The 5,843-nt window shown below is 48.1% G+C and overlaps 1 protein-coding gene across 5 annotated transcripts in view; it reads left to right on the top strand.

The window, feature by feature from the left end:
- The first annotated feature begins 600 nt into the window (after positions 1-600).
- The window catches only part of Lypd6b (LY6/PLAUR domain containing 6B), a 159,049-nt gene continuing 153,806 nt past the window's right edge, over positions 601-5,843 (top strand). For 3 of the 5 annotated variants that reach the window (XM_029474296.2, XM_029474295.2, XM_021157011.3), the window contains exon 1: positions 605-682. The gene's annotated coding sequence lies outside the window, so the exon portion shown is untranslated. Of the gene's footprint in view, positions 683-5,843 lie in introns of all 5 variants that reach the window. The other 2 variants (XM_029474297.2, XM_085830758.1) reach the window with 2 other exon arrangements.

The raw sequence follows: 5,843 nt of genomic DNA, 5'->3' as shown, positions 1-5,843 counted from the left end.
AGAGCCAGTTTGACCTGGGGACCATACTTTGGCATTCTTTTGCTATTCACAGAGCCCTGGGCTGCCCTGACTTTGTACAAGGCTTTCGGGGTTTATCTACAGAGGAACTAGGTTGGATTTACAATCCAGAGTTGCGGAGGACATTGCGGGAAATTATCTTACTAAAAGAGGGAAAGTCATCGCTTGAGGGGTAGGTGAAGCAAGGAAGGGGTACGACCGAACGGTCTAAAAGGCCCAAGTTCTGTTTCTCAAGTCAGTGGCACTCGTTGCCTTATCGTTTTCAACCCGGAGTGACTCTTGCACCCCACTCTGTAAGGGCTGCGGTGTCACTCTAGTTGCTCCGCGTGGTGTCTGCGCTCTTTTCTCAGCCGGCCAGGCTAGGTGGGAACAGCTCCTCCTTGCACGGGTGCAATAAGCGACCTACTCGCGTTCACTGGGCTTGGTGCCACCGGGCGCAGGACCCAGGCGGCGTCCCCAAGCGGGGAACCCGGGCGGCTCCCCGGCGTGCGGCGCTCACCTGTCGGCCCGCCTCTCCCGGACGACCCAGGTGGCTCGGGGCGGGGAGGATCCGCGCCCCGCCCCGCGCGGCCACAGCCACCGCCAGCCCGGAGCGGGTGCCTGGAGCCCAGGCCCGGAGCGGAGCGAGGCGCCGGGAGCCGGTCCGCCGGCCGCGTCCGCGCAGGTGAGCCGGGCGAGCTCTGCGGGGCGGCCGCGTGCGGAGCCCGCAGAGCAGGGGCTGGGAGGGGCGCGCGGCTGCGGCGAGCACTGCGAAACGCCCAGCGGAGCACGGGGACTTTCCGAGCAGCAGGGGAGCGCAGCTGCCCACATCTGGATGGGGGAGCCGAGCGGGCGCCTCGGGGAGCTGCATGGGTCTCCCGGTGACTCCGGGGCTGGAGGCCACGGCTAAGGCTGGGGCCCGACCGCACCGCCAAGTGCGAGCCAGCTCCCGCCCTTCCCTCTGCGGCGCTTGAGCTCGGCCCGCGGGGGCCGCCGTCTCCCCTTCCTGGCTTTTGACTTTGTTGTTAAATCACTAACCAGCACATTGGTTAGTTTAGTTACGTAGGCTTCGGTGAAGCGGGGTCGGCTGGGTACTCTAGGGGGGTACCTACGTAGTAAGTCCGCGCTGGTCTGTGTGCCCGAGGGTGTTGTGGGGTGAAAGGGTGCTGCTCTCTTCCCGGTGCCTGGTGCCTGGTGATCAGAGTGATGGAGTGGGAAGCGTGGTCCATTATGGTGTTTAAATTACTAGCTCTGTGACCTTGAGCAAGCTCCTTAACTTCTCTGAGCCTGTTTCCTAAAAGATAATATAGGTGTTATAATCATCAGATGCCTTAAATTATTTGATGCCCATGGGGTCCCTAGCACGATGCTTGAGGGTTTTTCCTCCCGGTTTAGTCCCCAGGTGTTAAAGTATTCTCTCCAGAGGTCCCGGGCATCTTTCAGAATAGAAGACATCGTGGCGGGGGTGAGGGGTGTGTGTGTGTGTGGTAGTGTCTGTGTGTCTGGGAGGGTTGTGGCACCCTTCTGACAAGCTGACTATAGTAGCAAGGGGAGGGGTGGGTTTGGCGGGGCTGTTCCTAGCTGCTAAGCTCAAGACTGGTCAGTGCAGTGTCCCCCTTCTAGCAGGGGGTAATTAGCCTGCTCCTGCCATTGTGAACTGTTAGAATTCTTTTCTTAGGGTTTAGGGTTTGGTGACTTGAAAGTTGTCTTAGGCAGCAACGTAGGAATTGGCTGAGTCCTCCAAAGGAAAAGTCTGAGGGTTGCAGTTTCCAGTGTAGCTAGATCTTATCACTCCTATGAGCTCTCAGGACAAGTTCTCTCCTCAGGGGCACTTTCCCCACTAGGGTGACATGTTCTTTTGTAGAACATGTCCTTAGAGCAGGCACCATATCTTCAGGCTTACCACTGAAGGAAATTGAGTAAAGACAAAGAGTGGGAGGGAAAGAGAGAGAGAGAGATGGAGATCTCTTCCGTTATTCTATCCTTCAGCAGACCTTCCTGGAGCACTGGACCATAGTAAGTTCAAGTCATCTCAGCAGATCAAGAGTGGGTTTCCCTAAGAGGATTGGATCTGTATTACCCAGATACCACCAGTGCTGTGGAGGATTAACTCAGCTACTGGGATGGACCTGTCTCCCTCAAGCATAGGCGATGTGAAAGCCAGCTTTCAAGAAGCAGTTTCGATTCTGGGCAGACAAAAATAGGACTGTGTGTTGAGCCGTGTCTGCTTTTCTTTGAGGACACCTCAAGGAGGCCTTGCTCAGTGTGGACAACCTGGGTGCCCAGTCTGCCAGCTTTTATTTAGTGCTTAACTCATTCAGTCATTCCACGTTTGGTCAATGCCCAGTGTATGCCAGAGCCTCTGCCAAGAGTGCGGGTGGATGCTCTGAGGAAAGATGTATGTGAGGATAGCCGTGTTGGAGGTTGTCTCACTGGGGACATAGAACAATGTGAAGTGTCCCTAGGAAAGTGGGGCTTAGCTTTAAATGGAGATGAGCAGGCCATGGAACAGTATCAGTACTGTCTGAGTCACAGGGTAGGGTGTATGAAAGGTCACACTTTAGTGTGTGCAGCTTTAGTTAGGTCACATTACCTTTTCCACAGGATGTCTGGGGGAGGGGAAAGGGAAGGAGTTTACAGCTATAGGTTGCCTTCTAGAAATTTCTCTAAGCTTTCCCTGATCTCTAGGGGGGAATCCCACTGCCTTCTTTGCATCCGTAGCAGAGGAAAGGACAGCGCTCACTTCTCTGTCTTCCTTTAGATAATAAGAGCAGTTAATTTTTCTTACAGTTCTTGTCATTGGCCATGTGCCGTTGGCTGGAATGGGCAGCCTACCCCTTGGCCAACAGCAGATTTGGGGTTGTGGACTCTTTTGCCAGATATTCTTCTGAGTTGCATCTGGGGCTCATCTTCCCTGAGCCCTGCATCTAGCACCATTGGAAATCTGCAAGCAAGAACCAAGGCAAGGGTGGGTACCCAGTCATGCCTCCTGCAAATCCAGAGTTCAATTCAATAGGAAAAGTATAGGTTGTGGCTGGGGGAGGTGGGGAAAGAACTGGGTGTGGCATAGCAGGAAAGACAGGGGCACCCTTCGTTGGGACCCCAGTGTGGTGTGATTTGTTGGAAAACTTACACATGAAACCCGGAAAGGGCTTTCTAAGCTGTCCACATGCCCCTTAGGATGAGTGACAGTTTTCTATGTATCCTTGTCATTTACAGAGTAGTAATGGCTTGGAAGAGTTCCAGGAGGGGCCATGTGTAGTTGAAATCTCACAGATGTCTATGGTCTTCCCCTAGCGACCCACCCTAGCCCAGGGCCTTCTCAGTCTTTCTGAGAGCACTCCCTTGCTCAAAGCCATGGCTTGGTTTCAGCATTGTTACCTGCCTTCAAACTAACAGGCCAGGGCTTGGTGAATAGGCTTCCGGATACTGAACTCAGTGGGTAACCTCTAGGGCTGCTTTGAAGTATTTATTTAACCTCTTTTTATTGAAGTGCTAGGTGAATGATGCTCTTTGTTTCCATTGGACATGGTGGACATCAGTGGACATTTGGTGTTCTGTTGTGAAATCTGACATGCGACTTCCCATAATCCTCTCTCCTTAGTACCTAGTTAGTCCAGAAGTTGGAAGGATGAGTTATCTGTAATCCTGGAGAAAGTGGGTGGGAAGGGCCAGCTCATTCAGCTATTATTGTCAGGATCACTGTGCAGAAATAGAGAGAAGTGATAACGATTCAAGCCTGGGACCAGTATCCATTCAATAAAGGAGCAGTAAGCACCTACTGTGCGCCACATACTGTTTAAAGTTCGGGAAACCCAAAATCCTTCAAAATGAGAAAGTCATTGTTCTTATGGAGTTTACAGCCCCCCAGGAGGAGACATTTATGTTTTAGACAATGTGTTGGATGCTGAGCGTGGATGTAACGAGGAGGGTTGAGAGCCAGGTTGAAAGTGTCACTGAAACAACTGGCCACCATGCTGGAAGTTTTCTCTCTTATTTACTGCAGAGAATTGTTGCCTGAGTGAGCAGGTATGGTTTGGTATGTAAAAAAGAATAAATGTTTGCCTAGAGGTGGGTTAAATGTTAAATTCCTTAGAACATTTAATTTTTCGTTTAAAGTGTATGTGTGTTTTTATGTGTGTGTGTGTGTATGTGTGCTTGCACATACAATGTGCACAAGTGTGTGCCAGAGGACAGCCTTAGGATTCCTCCTAAGGTTGCACACTGTTGGTGAGACACAGTTCTATCTATCTTGTTTGTTTGAGACAGGGTTTCTTGCTGGCCTGGGGTTGGCTAGTTTGATGAGGCAAGAAGCCCTAGGGATCTGCCTGTCTCTCCCTCCCCAGCCCTGGGACTGCAAGTGTACAGCACTGAAGCTGGCTGTTTTGTGTGAATTTGGGGATTTGAACTCGGGCCCTCATGCTTGAATGGTGAGCTCTTTCCTGACAGAGTCATCTCCGCAACCCCTACTCTTTTACTTATTTATTTTTAAACAGACTTTCTTTGTTATATCTTACCTTGTTCCTATAGTGACTTGCAAAACAATACCAGGTGATGAGAAATGAGCTGAGAACTGTGAGCGACATGAGCGAAGGGAAATCAGGGCCATTCCTGTCATCAGTTCACTCCAGAGTTGTTTAGTTTGGGTGGCAGAGACAGAGGGAGTTTGGCTGCATTACAGATGTGCTCATTCATGCTCAGGACTCATTATTTAAACAGTGAGAAAATAAATTTTGATGCTTCAGACACCTGTATCCTTTTCTGTATTTTAAAGAACCTTATTTAAAATGATAAGATAATGATATCTTGTTTGATAGGGAAAGTAATCCCTTTACCAAGACCTTACATAAAATTTATCTGATGTGCTCAAAGTCTTAATAATGTCCATGTTTTCTTTTATAAATTTCATCCATTTATGTTTTGCACTTAGGTTTATGATTTAGCTTGAGTTAAGGTTTGAACTGGGTGTGAAAAATGAACCAAAGGCTTTTTGGGCATGTATAAACCCAATTATTTTAGCACAAGTTGTTAAAAAGACCAACATTTCCCAACTCAATTTTCTTGGTTATTTCAAAAGAAAATCAAGCAGGGACCAGAGACATGGCTTAGCGTGTAAGGCTACTTGCTGCCTAGCCAGATGGCCTGAGTTTGATTCCTGGTACCATGCTGGTATCTCATGACACGAGCAGGTTGTTCTTAGACCTTCAAACAAACAAACAAACAAACAAACAAAGATAAATGTAATGATTAAAGTACAGTTTATATATATGTATATATATAATTTTAAATATTAAATGCATTAAATAAAATTTCGTAAATATAAAGATTAGTTGATTCTGGAACCATCGGTTCTATCCTGCCTACTATGTGTAAATCTTACCCTGACTCAACTGGATTACATGTTGCTAGCACCAACATTTGAAAGTGGGCAGCCTAGTTCACCAGGGTTGTTCTTTTTCATGGTCGTTGTGGCTTCTTTAGTTCCTCTGCCTCTCTATATGAATGGTAGAATCAGCCTGTCGCTATCTATAAAACTTTCCCTGGGGTTGTAGGCGATCCGTAAATTGATTGACATTTTATAATATTTGAGTCTTGCTACCCATAAATAACCAGTCATTTGCCTCTGGTTTCTATCATCAGAATGTTTTATAGATTTTAGGAAAGATGGTTTTGTATATAAGGTTTGGCTCTGCCTATACCTTAAGTATTTAGTTTTAGGGGCTTCAGCCACTATATAGAAATGTGGTTTATTTTGGTATACTGAATTTATATTCAGTGAACTTGCTAAAATTGCTTCTTGTATATTGGTAGATCGATTCAGAGTTTTTACAAAGAGAGTCACATGC

This window comes from Mus caroli, unplaced genomic scaffold (genome assembly GCF_978045245.1).
Source record: "Mus caroli unplaced genomic scaffold, Mus_caroli_1 scaffold_2, whole genome shotgun sequence".
Lineage (NCBI taxonomy): Eukaryota > Metazoa > Chordata > Mammalia > Rodentia > Muridae > Mus > Mus caroli.
The sequence above is the reverse complement of the archived record's forward strand: the minus strand, read 5'-3'. Positions and strand labels throughout refer to the sequence as shown.